Raw genomic sequence first — 12,063 nt, forward strand, 5'->3', positions numbered from 1 at the left:
TTATTTGGTACTCCTTCACAGGAGTGAAAACTTAAACTAAATGAAAATAGATATTTAGAATCATTAAAAACCATATTAAATTATGGGTTAATTCTGACTTAACCAGTTTAAGGAATTTTTATAGGTGTGAGATAAATTTTCACAGATTATTTCTATTTCAGAGGAAATGGAAAATACTTTTTAAAATTTCCCCCTTTTTCTGGGTTTTAAATATCTAAGGCAAAATGTAGAAAATAGGATGGCCTACAAAAGCTTGGAGTCGCTAGCTATGTAGAGCATTTCTAGGTCTTCTAGCTTGTGTAGTTAAGGAAAAGCCTATTTGAGAAGTTTGGCTTCAAGTTTCTATTGTATCCTATTCAAGACAAAAGTACATGTTCCTTCTAGGCTAATCCTAGGTTTTTGTCTTCATGAATTGTTTTCAAAAATGGCTAAAAATGTATGGAAAACAATAAATCCCTTCATTACTCAGAATAACGTGTTTATAGCTGAAGACTCAAATGTATTTAAATTGAAATTGAAATTTGCTCCTTTGAGCACTGGTAATGGCCAGATACTTTTGAATCTTAAAAGCAAAATAATTAGGCACATCCCAAATATATAAAAAATTTAGTGCCTTTGTGGTTGGGATGGCTCTTAAAATTGTGTATCTAATTATGGCACTGAATTGTCTATAAGGTCTTGAATCTGGCTATAATACAGTATATATGTATATATACATATATATATATAAAAATTGAAATTATGAGGTGTAACTGGCCTGTCTCTACAGAAAGAATCTATTAGGCCTCCTGTTTGCATTTGTACACTAGAATGTAACAGAACTTGGTGCCTTCAAGGGTTACCTCTTCAGTGGCTTAGAGGTGCTGTTTCAAGCACAATTTAGACTAGGATTGAACCACTCATTGCTCAAATCATTGGTGTGCTCAGATATTGCAAATCATCACTACATCAGTCCACAAGCAACAGCAAGGTTTAGATCTACTAAAGGAAAAAGGAAATAGATCTACTAAAGGAAATGGAATTAGACTTTTTAAACTATAAGGATGCATGTGTAAATTTATTGAGTAAAACAAGAACAATCTGAAATTAAAGCAAAAATAATTAGGGTATCTCATTCTTTCCATCAAGTAAGTTTTGCTGTTCTCTTTATACTCTAAAAAATCATTTTTTCCTTTTGCAGGTGAAAAGGAACATAAATCAAATCAAGTAGTAATAAGGGGTTAATTTACTCTCTGGCCAAGGACTCAGTGGTTACTGATCTTAGTTGAGAATTAAAAAAGTCATATCAGACTCGCAGATCCAGGAATTGACCTTAAATATTGCCGCTCCTCACCCTTGGACAGAAATGCCATTTAGTGGCACTAGTCAATTTAAGTGAATTACCCAAGGTAGAGATGAATCCCACAAAGTAACTATGGGAATTTAATTTCATGATATCTTTTGTTTGCAAGCTTCCAAAGAATCAAGGGTTCATGTTTTAAAATATCAGTGCTGTATATCCAGCCTAGGAAGTTGATCTTGCTAGTGGGACCTTTTGAGTTGGCCCTTTTTCTCCCCAGTCACTTTCATTTGGCTATATTTTAAATTATGCCATGCTCAAGATAGTATTGGGCCATCATCTAGACCTTTGGAGCACATTTTGATGAAAACATATTTTATTATGGTTCATTATGTGCTAAATTAGGGTGGAATCGATTAATGAACCATGGTTTTGGCTTAGTGCTTTAAAATGCCTGACACCCCACCCTGTCCCCCCATAGAACAAGGTGCAGCAATACCCAAGGTTGAAAAGAGGTCATGAGTAGCCAGGAAAATAAACTTACTTTGTTGTATATGTTGAAACCCACCCCTCTCCTGCCCTCTAATGGTCTGTTTACATTATTTGGTTATTGTGCAACTTTTATCTTGAGATAAGCAGTATTATTAAACTGAAGGTGTAAGTTAAAGGCAATATCATACTGTTGGCTGACGTGGGCAGTTTCATCTGTATGTTACTTATTTGGGGGCTTTATATGGCTAGGGCTTCAGAGTAGCGTTCCAAGATAGCTTACAGAGAGGTTTGCAAACTTATGGTTTCCCTCTCAAATCCATTGTAGCAGTTTCAAATGATTGTGTGGATATTGGATATTTAAATTTTACCATTTGCTTTGTATTGACACATTTTTCATTTTTTGTATTAACTCATGAACTGTTTATTTAAGTAATAATGCAAATCCAGACTTCATCCAGTGGTGAAAATAGCAGTATGATAGGAAATTTTGCTGAGTGTGCTTTAAATGAGTAACTGCTTTATCTTTTTTTAGTATTTCATAGATTTTGTGTGACATGTACACTCCTAATTATGCATTCTTTGGTTTCCAAATCTTAACCTAAGACATTCTTATGTTAACTGATTGATAGCCTAAGAGAGAACTTTCTCTGCCTGTTTCTCCCCTCCCCCAATTTTTTTTGGGTAAATTATGGGAAAATCAATGCTATTTCTCGTTTCTCTGGATGAAGCAAAGCTCCTTTGGACAGCACAACCTAACTGCATAGCTAGATAGAATGGCTATCGAGAATATTTAGAAAATCCAAATTAATCAAATTATGAGAAATCATAAATGTAGTTCATTAATAATATGTGCTTAATTTTGAACTTATTTTGGAAAATTGTTCAAATTGGGTTCTTTTAAGCTTACTTTAATCAGCTTAGAAGCAAGAAGCTACTTTGCTAATGAAAGCTGAGACATACTTTCATAAAAGCAGGAAATTCTTGAGAGCATTTAAAAATGGGAGGATGTTATGTCAAGATTTATACTTTCAGATAATCTGTAAGAATAAAATTTTTAAATCCCTGACTTTTGTAGAATTCCCACTGTCAAATTCTCACTGACTTGTGAGTATGGAAAAAGCTATCTTTTGCTTGAATTCTGATGGAAGAGTTTAACTCCTTTTAAAGGATATGAAAAATTCATTGGAAAGTGTAATGTGTATACATTTCAAAGGCTGTCAATTGTCTGGACTGAAGGCACTGTTCTTACTGTGGCCAGATGAATGGGAGTGTCCTGTACATGAATCATGGTGTTTTAAATCAGGACATCACTTAGGTATTACTGTTGTGTATACAGATTTTTGTTTTGGGGATTTTTTTTTTTTTGGCCTAAATAAATGTTACAAATTTTATGTAAAGTGTGTCTTGTCTACATTTATTCTGGGCATTTGCTTTAAAATTTAAAACTAATGCTTCAAGATTCAGATTCCTTGGTCATCCGTTTGTAACAGTTGCTTTCTGGAAAAGGCCAGTGGTTTTACTGCAGAAATTTCTAATTTTTTTGCAGGACCTGGAACTCCGTTCATTCATTTCATTAAATACCTATGCTAGGTACTATTTATGTGTTGGAACTTGCATAATTTATAAATCCTTCAGAGAACTTAACAGTTTTGTGGAGAAGAGGAAGTGTCAAATAAACAGATAAATACTACATAACATTGTATTACAGACCAGTCCACGGTACTTGTTATAAAGCCACAGAGACTATACCTAATCCAGACTGGGCACCCATCAGACAGCCCAAGAACACTTCCTAGAGAGCATATCTAGGTTGACAGTCATTCACACAACTATTGAGATAATTAACTGATATAATATATATTGTATGAGTGCATTTAGTGAGGGAGGTTACCAAAAAACAAAGTATAATATAAGAACCCCATGACGAGGAAGAATTCTTTGTGACTTTAGTTTCAGAAGCGTCATTTTTATAGTTGAAGAAACTAAGTCATAGGTAAAATGACCTTGCCCAAATCACACAGCAAGTCAGTAACAGACTCTGCATTACAATTCTTATTTCCAAATTTACAATCCAATGGGCCCCCTCTCTCCCTATTATTGCATAATCGCATGAGATTGCTTAGCTCTTAGGGAATATGTGATTAAACATCAAATGAATGGTACAGAAAAGAATGTGCGCCAGATGGTCAGAAGTGGAAGTTGACCATCCTTACAGATGGTGTGGGGTAGCATTAGTGTTTAGATGCTATAGAATTGTTAATGAATGATCACTACAAATACTAATGCTTCACTAATACACAAACATGAGATTAGATGTGTTAGTGATAGGGTTTTTTTTTTTTTTTTTTTTTTATGCGTTACGCGGGCCTCTCACTGTTGTGGCCTCTCCCGTTGCGGAGGACAGGCTCCGGACGCGCAGGCTCAGCGGCCATGGCTCACGGGCCCAGCCGCTCCGCGGCATGTGGGATCTTCCCAGACCGGGGCACGAACCCGTGTCCCCTGCATCGGCAGGCGGACTCTCAACCACTGCGCCACCAGGGAAGCCCAGTGATAGGGTTTTTAATAGTAGTTTTATTATAATTTTTATAATAATTATTAGCTTAAAAATTTATTTATTATTTTTGTTTATTTATTTATTAGTTTTGGCTGTGTTGGGTCTTCGTTGCTGTGCGCGGGCTTTCTCTAGTTGCCACGAGCAGGGGCTACTCTTCGTTGTGGTGCGCGGGCTTCTCACTGCGGTGGCTTCTCTTGTTGCAGAGCACAGGCTCTAGAGTGCACAGGCTTCAGTAAATATGGCACGTGGGCTCAGTAGTTGTGGCTCGCAGGCTCTAGAGCACAGGCTCAGTAGTTGTGGCGCACGGGCTTAGTTGCTTTGCGGCATGTGGGATATTCCCGGACCAGGGCTTGAACCCATGTCCCCTGCATTGGCAGGTGGATTCTTAACCACTGTGCCACTCGGGAAGCCCAGCTTTTCTTAACCTTTTATTGTCTCCAATAATTCACTCAATACTAACATGGTATTACTATGGGCCATACATACTGAGGAAGATAAATACCTTTGGCCAATATTTAACCAAACAAGTTGTTGAGCTGTGTTGTCTATAGCCTATCTTCAAAAAGGCAAAATCAGGGCTTCCCTGGTGGCGCAGTGGTTGAGAGTCCGCCTGCCAATGCAGGGGACACAGGTTCGTGTCCCGGTCCGGGAAGATCCCACATGCCGCGGAGCAGCTGGGCCCGTGGGCCCGTGGGCCGTGGCCGCTGAGCCTGCGCATCTGGAACCTGTGCTCCACAATGGGAGAGGCCACAGCAGTGAGAGGCCCGCGTACTGCAAAAAAAAAAAAAAAAAAAAAAAAAAAAAAAAGACAAAATCAAACCTTCCAACATTCTTCCCCTCCCCCACCTTTTCTCACAGTTTTTATTATGTAGATCAACCCAGTCTCTTGGCTAAATTTAAATTTCTTCCTTTCCTCCTGATTATCTTTCCATCTCCTGTTCCCCATTCTTAATCTGCATCATAAGACTCCAGTGCACAGCTCTGAGTAACTGCATAACTCCTCACATTGAGAAGAGTAGGTGAATGGCAGAAACCATGAGCACTCACATTAATCATTTTTGTCTTTTTATAATTTAAGATTCTAATGCAGTCTGAAAATTCAGCCTATAAAAGAGCAAGTCATAGGGTGGGCGTATTGACTGAGCTCTTGGCTTCCAGAAACCAGACTTCACAGCAGGTTTGGGGAAATGATACCAGTGGCCAGATGTTGCAGATGAATGGCTTACTCCTGTGCATTCAGTATGACAGCTGTTTAAAATCATCTTGCAATGACTCAGTCAAGGACTGTCACTAAAGAGTGTCTCTCCTAGACTGTGATGAGGCAATAAGAGCTAAGAACAAAAAAAAAGCCCTCAGCTCTCCTGTTACTCTACATAAAAACACATCACAAAAGGAACTGTTTTGGGGCTTCCCTGGGGGCACAGTGGTTGACAGTCTGCCTGCCGATACAGGGGACACGGGTTCGTGCCCCGGTCTGGGAAGATCCCACATGCCGTGGAGCGGCTGGGCCCGTGAGTCATGGCCGCTGAGCCTGCGCGTCCGGAGCCTGTGCTCCGCAACGGGAGAGGCCACAACAGTGAGAGGCCCGCGTACCGCAAAAAAAAAAAAAACAAAGGAGCTATTTTCAATGACATATCTAGAGTGTGATTGTCATGTTTGATTGTGGAGATTAAGGAGTTACCAAACACATTTTCTACCTAATTCTTGGTCTCATCAATTCAGTCTTAAATAAAGCCCTTTCGAAACTGGATATATTATGAGTAATGAGTCAAGTGCTGTATTTAACCCTCAAACATCTTGTAAGGGAAGATAATTATCCCCTATTTTACAAATGAGGGGAAGCCTAGTGAGGTCAAATGAGTTGCCTCACATCACACAGATAGTAAGTAGAGGAATTTGTAGATTAAACCTAGATACTGCTTTAACACCAGCGTCCCCACTCTGAAGAATCTTTGCTGCTTTGTACAATCTCAGTAGTGAGGTCTTTGAATAAAAAGACAAATGTATAATCAAAAGCCTTCTGAAACTGGTTCATGAAATAAACCACATTATTGTTTGTGGGTACTAGCAATGGATTTAGAGTCTTCTCTTTTCAAGACCTATGAGAACAGATCAACTCTAGTTTAGGATTTGGGGTCAATCAATTACTACTATGCGCGAAATTCTATTGTAAGGGGTCTACAATTTCAAATAGCATTAGTTAGTCAGTACATTCCAATGCAGTCAGAAAATACATCGAGGCAAGCACTATGCTAAGCATTCTTTATTGTGTATATTTTTTCAACTAAGCCTTGCAACAGCCTTGTAAAGAAGGTAATCATGGGCTTCCCTGGTGGCGCAGTGGTTGAGAGTCTGCCTGCCGATGCAGGGGACATGGGTTCGTGCCCCGGTCTGGGAAGATCCCACATTCCACGGAGCGGCTGGGCCCGTGAGCCATGGCCACTGGGCCTGCGCGTCCGGAGCCTGTGCTCCGCAACGGGAGAGGCCCGCGTACCGCAAAAAAAAAGAAGGTAATCTTTACATTTTATGGATAAGGAGATTGTGAGGTATTAAATAACTTTGTCAAGGTCACAGGTTACTAGGTTTCATTGTCACACATGAGACTTAGGTCTGTCAGACTCTGAAATCTATGCTCTTAATCACTGTGCTATAAAGGGGAAAAACCAATTTTACCATTAAGGACAATCCCAAATCCAATTTAACCATTAAGGCCGTTCCCATGCACACTTTTGGCCTGTCTCAGAGAATGGAGAATATTGACAGCTTTCCAAGTTTATGATTTTCAACCTCACTGGCCCTCAGTGTCATTATTGTAGTGGCTCCTACAATAAAACATAAGATTTTACAAATTTGGGGAGAGAATTTCCTCCCCCAAATAATGGGGCTAACGAGACCAACAACCCATGAAACTGATATAGATAGAGATTACTTCAATGTGAAAACATCTGAACATGGCTTATCTAACTAGTATAGAGCTTTAGGAGAGTCAGCTGCCACAAACCCCATTTCTAGGGAGGTCTCCAATCAGAGAGGCACTGACCTTGGGCATCAGGACATTTCCAAATAATTGTACAAACAACACACATAACTTTCCATCCTTTGAAGCCCTAAACCAACTCCTCTGTCTTACTAAGCCAGTATGTAAACCTTTCCCCATAGCTGTACGAGGAGTTACTTTCTAGGCAGGATATTCCACTGTGTGTCATAAATTTTTCTCTGGTTTATCTGTTCTCAGTTAATTTACAGGTCTCCTTACACTTCCAACAATCGGACCTAAGTTGGTAGAGGAGTTTCTCCTCGCAACAGGGTTCACAGTAAGTTCATTAAAAAAAAAAAAAAAAAAAAATCGTTAAAACCAATAAATAGGAAGACATAATGTCAGAATAAAGGACAGTACTTTAAATGGATGCATGTAGTTTTATATGTATCACTTGTCCTTATTTTACTCATTTTGATGCCCACCTGTGATAAAGACAACAAGAGTCTTTGGATCAGCCTTAGGGAACCATTTCCTTAGTTAATTTGGTTCCCCAGGAGTGGTTTCTCTTTCTTCAAATTCACTACTTCAGTGTGTTACCTTTTACTAATTAAGTTAGTAAAGAAGGAGACTAGTCAAGAGGGCGCTCTCTGAACTCTAGGCTGCCCCTCCCTAAATAGAGGCAACCTTTTCTTTAGGGCCATTGATGATTTGTACTCCTCTGTGGTTCCAGTTTCTTTGTTTCCTAAGCAGGCATTTTCTATGATAATACAGGTTTTACTGCTGATCACTACAGTAGGAGAAATAAACCGAATCTACAGACATAGATAAGACAAAGACTTAGTAGCTAGTCTTTGTGTTTCTGATGCCCAGAAAGAGACAAAGACTTGCTCGAAGTCACAGAGCTTCAAATGACCCTTAGAAATCATCCTGTCTACTTGAGAACACAAAAATAACACATGGGGTGTTAGACAATCTCTTAGTTTTTGAAATTCTGCAAGTTTGGTATTATTCTTTATTTAGCTCACTTTCCAGAAGAGGAAGCTGAGGCTCATAGGTAAGGTGGAGATGGAATCTGAATTCAGGCTTTTCGGACATCAGAGCTCATGATCTTTCCCCTATACTTCATGCCAACAAAGCTAAAGAAATTTTACCAAGTCCTTAAAGATATCCAACCATGATTTAAAGAAATCTTGACTCTGGTTTTCTAATTTTATTTCAGAAGTTTAATTTCTTGAAACTTCCCAATTTCTGTGTTTCTGCACTATCCTTCCCCTACCTATTCAGAGTTTTCAGGAAAAGGGTGGGGCATGTCAGTGAAGGCTCTCTAGAGGAAGTGACATCTCAGTGAGATCAGAAGGATTAATAGGAATTACTTAGTAGGGGGAGGTGGCATGGACAACAATGAATGTGCAAAGGTACATTTCTAGAACTGAAATAATTTCAGTACCTAATTTTTTTTTTAATTTATTTTTGGCTGCATTGGGTCTTTGTTGCTGTGTGCGGGCTTTCTTTAGTTGCAGCGAGTGGGGGCTACTGTTCGTTGTGGTGTGTGGGCTTCTCATTGTGGTGGCTTCTCTTTGGTGCAGAGCACAGGCTCTAGGTGCGTGGGCTTCAGTAGTTGTGGCTTGCGGGCTCTAGAGCGCAGGTTCAGTAGTTGCGGCGCATGGGCTTAGTTGCTTCATGGCATGTGAGATCTTCCCGGACCAGGGATTGAACCCGTGTCTCCTGCAATGGCAGGCGGATTCTCAACCACTGCTCTACCAGGGAAGCCCAGTAGCTAATTTTTAAAAATATTTATTTATTTATTTTGGCTGCGCCTGGTCTTAGTTGTGGCACGCGGAATCTTTAGTTGCGGCATGTGGACTTCTTAGTTGGGCATGCATGCAGGATCTAGTTCCCCAACCAGGGATCAAACCCAGGCCCCCTGCATTGGGAGTGTGGAGTCTTACCCACTGGACCACCAGGCAAGTTCCAGTACATAATGTTATAATGAGAATACTGAGGGTTTAAACTAGAGATGTAACCAGGAGCCAGATCATGAAGGACCATCTAAAACCATCCTAAGATGTTTGGATTTTATTCTGAGGAAAATGGGGATCCATGGAAATGTTTTAAACTGGGGAGAAACGTGATCAGATTTGTGTTTTAGGTAGAATACTCATTTTAGGTGGGTAAGAGACTGGAAGGGATGAGTCTGGTAATGTGTCAATTAGGAGCATGAACTAAATCCTCAGAAACTGTTAAATTGAAGTGGAAAACTGGAGAATAAGTAGCAGATGGGCATAGAGGAGATTAGGGGAAGAAGAGGTGGAGGCAAAATTTGTCACAAAAGTTTGCCCTTCTCTGAATAGCTGCAACCTTTGGAGACAAACTTCCTTTTACAACTACAATTCACTTTTTCTAGGTAGCCATTTCATGTATTTTTTTCAACAAATATTATTGACCACCTTCTATAAGTTAGGCACTGTTTTAGGCCTGGGGATAACAAAGTCCTTGCCCTCACGTGGCTTATATTTTTTTCCTAGTGGGAGGGAGCAGAAGATAAACGAAACAAAATAAATATACAGCATGACAACGTTAAATATAAAAGCAGAACAAAAGGAACAAGAAGTATGGGGAGGGTGTGGTGATGGCGGTGAGGATTGCTGTTTAATGTAAGTCCTGAGCAAAAACTTGGCAACATTTGAGCAAAAACTTGAAGGAAGTAAGAGAGACATCCATGAGGGTAACAAGGAGTCCAATAGTGCTGGAGTAGAATAAACAAAGGAGAGAATGGCAGAAGATGAGGTGAGAGAAGGGTGTGGAAAGAACAGATTATGTAGAACCTCATAGAGCACCATCCTTACGAATTTTTAAATTCTGCCTGAGATGGGAAGCTATTGGAGATAGCTTTTGAGTAGAAGGGTGACATGATTGTTGAAAGTGATCACTCTAGCTGCTATGTCGAGAATAGATTTTAATGAAACAAGGCTGGAAGCTGGGAAACCAGATAGGAGGATATCGTAAGAATTCAAGTGGGTTATGACAGGGGCTTGGACGAGGGTAGCAGTAGAAGAGATAAGACATAGAGAGTCTCTGGATATATTTTGAAGACACAGTCAATAGGATTTCCTAAGAGATAGGATATGGGATATAAGAGTAAAAGAGGAGTTAAAAATTATTTCAAATGTTTTTGTCATGAGCAACTGAAAGGAAAGAGTTGCCATATACTGAAAAAGGAAAGACTGGCAGGAAAAGCAGGTCAGGGGGAGCACAACAGGAGTTTACTTTTGGACACATTAAGGCTATTTTGATAACCAGATGAATATGTTGAATAGACAGCTGGATGTATCAGCCTGAAGTTCAAAAGCAAGGTACAGGATAGACACATAAAATAGGGATATATCAGCATATAGATTTCTTTTAGTTATGAAACTAGATGAAATTACCACAAGTAAGAGAGAATGGATAGAGAAGAGGTATGTAAGTACTGAGTCTTGGGGGTACACAAAGATTTAGAACTCTGGGTGATGAGAAATCAAGAGGATGAGAAGGAGCAGACAATGAGGTAGGAGGAGAAGAGAAAGAAAGAAGAAGGAAGAAGGCAAGGAGGGGGAGGCGGCAGAGAAGATGCATCCTGGAAGCCAAATGAAGGAAGTATTTCAGGGAAGAAGAAATGATCACTTGGGTCAAATGCTGCTGAACAAATAAGATGAGAGAGGAGTGACAACTGAATTTAGCAACTTTGAAGTTGACAAGAACGGTTAGTAGAGTGGCAGATGTGAAAGAAAATGGTAAGAGAAAAATTGGAGACAGGAAGTGCAGACCACATTTTGGATAAGTTTTGCTCTAAAGGATGGAAGAGATGTGAGGGCAATACCTGAATAGGGAAATTAGGTCAAAAGAAGTGTTTTTTTGTTTTTTTTTAATTATGGGAAAAATATCAGCTGGTGGGAATGATCCAAGAAGGAGGGGGAAAAATGATAATTCAGGAGAAAGGATGTTGCTGGATGATGTCTTTGACTAAGCAAGGGAAGATGAGATCTATTGCACAAGTCCAGAGTTGGCCTTAGATAAGGGTATAAATAGTTCATAGTAATAGGAGGGAATGCAAAGACAGAGAGCCTATACTGGTAGGTGGGTAGATGTGATGGGGGGAGCTTGGAATGTTCTTTCTGATTCTTTTCTTTTTTCAGTGAAAGAGGAAACTGACAGTATGGTTGGGGGAAGAGGTGTTGGAGAGTTGATAGAAGTTAGGAAATAGTCCATTTAATGTACTCTAATATAAAATAAAAATTAAATTTAAAAAAGTATACCTGAAACTAACACAACATTGTAAATCAACTATAGTCCAATCTAAAATAAAAATTAAATTAAAAAAAGAATATTGATTGGATCTGGATTTAGAAAACTCAATTTTGACTCCCAGGTTTTCCACTCATCAGGTAGGTAAAATTTAACTTGTCTGTTCAATCCCTCAGGTAGTTCGGTTCCTCTATGGGTAAAATGGAGATACCTAAGGCCTGGGATTTCTATTTGTATGAGGATTAAATAAAAGAATAAATGTGAAAGGAAAGCATTTTGCAGTTATTTGAACTTGAAAAATAACTTTAACATTTGAATCCACTTATCAAGGACTTGTTCCATTACTCATTTTCATGTGTTTTACATAATCTTTTTTTTTTCTATTTTTTTTTTTTGTCATGCAGCTGAGGGATTTCAGTTCCCCTACCAGGGATTGAACCTGGACCATGGCAATGAAAGCGTGGAATCTAACCA

This window comes from Phocoena phocoena, chromosome 1 (assembly GCF_963924675.1).
Source record: "Phocoena phocoena chromosome 1, mPhoPho1.1, whole genome shotgun sequence".
Classification (NCBI taxonomy): Eukaryota; Metazoa; Chordata; class Mammalia; order Artiodactyla; family Phocoenidae; genus Phocoena; species Phocoena phocoena.